Source organism: Triticum dicoccoides, chromosome 5B (genome assembly GCF_002162155.2).
Source record: "Triticum dicoccoides isolate Atlit2015 ecotype Zavitan chromosome 5B, WEW_v2.0, whole genome shotgun sequence".
NCBI classification, from domain to species: domain Eukaryota; kingdom Viridiplantae; phylum Streptophyta; class Magnoliopsida; order Poales; family Poaceae; genus Triticum; species Triticum dicoccoides.
This window is the reverse complement of record NC_041389.1, coordinates 613,705,996-613,708,132: the sequence shown is the minus strand read 5'-3', so window position 1 is coordinate 613,708,132 and position 2,137 is coordinate 613,705,996.

The window sequence follows — 2,137 nt, the reverse complement described above, 5'->3', positions numbered from 1 at the left end:
AGTGAACTTTCTATTTTTGCTAACCATAGGTCCAGTAGTTACTTGGCTCATGAGGAAGAAGTTGGAGGGCTAGAAGGTATCTGTGTTTGCAGGAATGCGACGTCTGTATCTCACCTTCTTTTTGCAGATGACTCATTCATTCTTATGAAAGCTACTGCTCAGAATGCAAACACCCTGAAAAGAGTGCTTGACTCCTACTGTGCAAGCTCCGGACAACTTGTGAGTACAGCAAAATCAAGTATATTTTTCAACCCGAATACAGGTGTTAATACTAGAGAAGATGTTTGTAGAACCTTTGATATTCTGATGGAGGCTTTGTCAGATAAATACCTTGGTCTCCCCACTTTTGTGGGAGTAGATAGGTCATAGGAGTGACTGTTTTCAGCATCTAATTGACAGAATCTGCCAGAGACTAAAAGGGTGGAAGGAGAAGGTATTGTCCATGCAAGGGAAGAAAATTCTAATAAAGGTTGTGGCTCAAGCAATCCCCTCCTATGCAATGTCTGTCTTTAAATTGCCAAAAGGGATTTGCAAACAAATAACTGATGCGATTGCAGGGTTTTGGTGCGGAGACAGTGAAGAGAAGAAGAAAATGCATTGTTTTGCATGGTGGAAATTGTGCATCCCAAAGAGGAAAGAGGGCTTGGGGTTTAGGGACCTTCATAGTTTTAATCTCTTGCTTTACTAGCAAAACAATGTTGGCGACTACTCCAGAATCCAGACTCTTTGTGTGCAAAGGTCCTTAGTGCAAAGTACTATCCAGACGGAAATATTCTTAATGCTGGCCCAAAGAAAGGTTTCTCTTTTACATGGCAAAGTATTGTTTCGGGCATACAAACGTTCAAAAGGGGATGCATCTGGCGGGTTGGCAATGGATCGCAAATCAATATCTGGAACGACCCATGGATTCCAACTAGTGAAAACTGAAAGGCTATTACACCATGAGGGACAAGTATGTTGGGTCAAGTGGAAGAACTAATTGATGCGCATTCTGGTCAATGGGATGAGGAGCTGGTACGATCGGTCTTCTCACCGGTGGATGTGCTCATAGAATCTTGCAAATACCACTTCCGATAGAGGCGATGGACGATTTTATTGCGTGGCACCATACTCGGTCTAGCACATTCTCTGTAAGATCCGCGTATCACGTTGAATTTGAACACCAATTTGGTCACAATTGGAACCAGAATGACAGAATGGGCAGCCATCAAGAGTGTGATTCATGGAAGAAAATATGGGGTCTCTGGCTACCAGGAAAGGTTAAACACTTTGTGTGGAAAGTGATTCGAGGGTTTTTACCATTTCTAGGTACACTAGCGGGTAGACATATCCTAACTTCTGCACAGTATCCTATTTGCCGCATTGGTTGTGAGGACTCACAACATTGTTTGTTTACATGTAAACGAGCTTCGGATGTATGGACTGAACTTGGGTAGTAAGAAGAGATACAGAGATCAGTCCTAGAAGATCGATCTGGTGCTATCACCATGGATACTTTGACGAGGAAGCAAACATTGATATCAAGGGTTTAGCAACAAACTTTGTGCGTGTAGCTACCTTAATCGACCACAACAGCAGTGTGATCACATGTGGAGAAAACCATTTAGGGGTAGTGTAAAAATTAATGTAGATGCTTCATTCTGCGATGAAACTATGAAAGGAGCTACCGAAGCAGTTGCTCGAGATGATCGGGGCGAGTTCATAGCTGCAGCTTCATGGTTCATATCACATGTACAGAACGCGGAAGCGGCAGAGATAGCAGCGATACGAAATGGCTTGTATTTGGCTGCAAAAATTGGATGCAACTCAGTGATAATTGAATCTGATAGTCTGAATGTTGTTGAGGCAACCAACCAAGATGATCATCTAGGCCCAGAAGCAGCAATCATCTCTGAAAGTAACTCTCTCCGGATGGACCTATCAAAGGTCAAGGTAATCCGTTGTTTCCGGGAAGCCAGCAGTGTTGCTGATAGTATTGCAAAACACTCGCTTAGAAACAGATCTTCCGAGGTTTGGGAGAGTTCTATCCCAGACTTTATTTCTCACTTGAATGTACATGATCTTTCTATTATCTAGAAATAAAGTTGCTTACACGTAAAAAAAACCATAGGTCCAGCCATGAGCAGCGGCGGAGCTT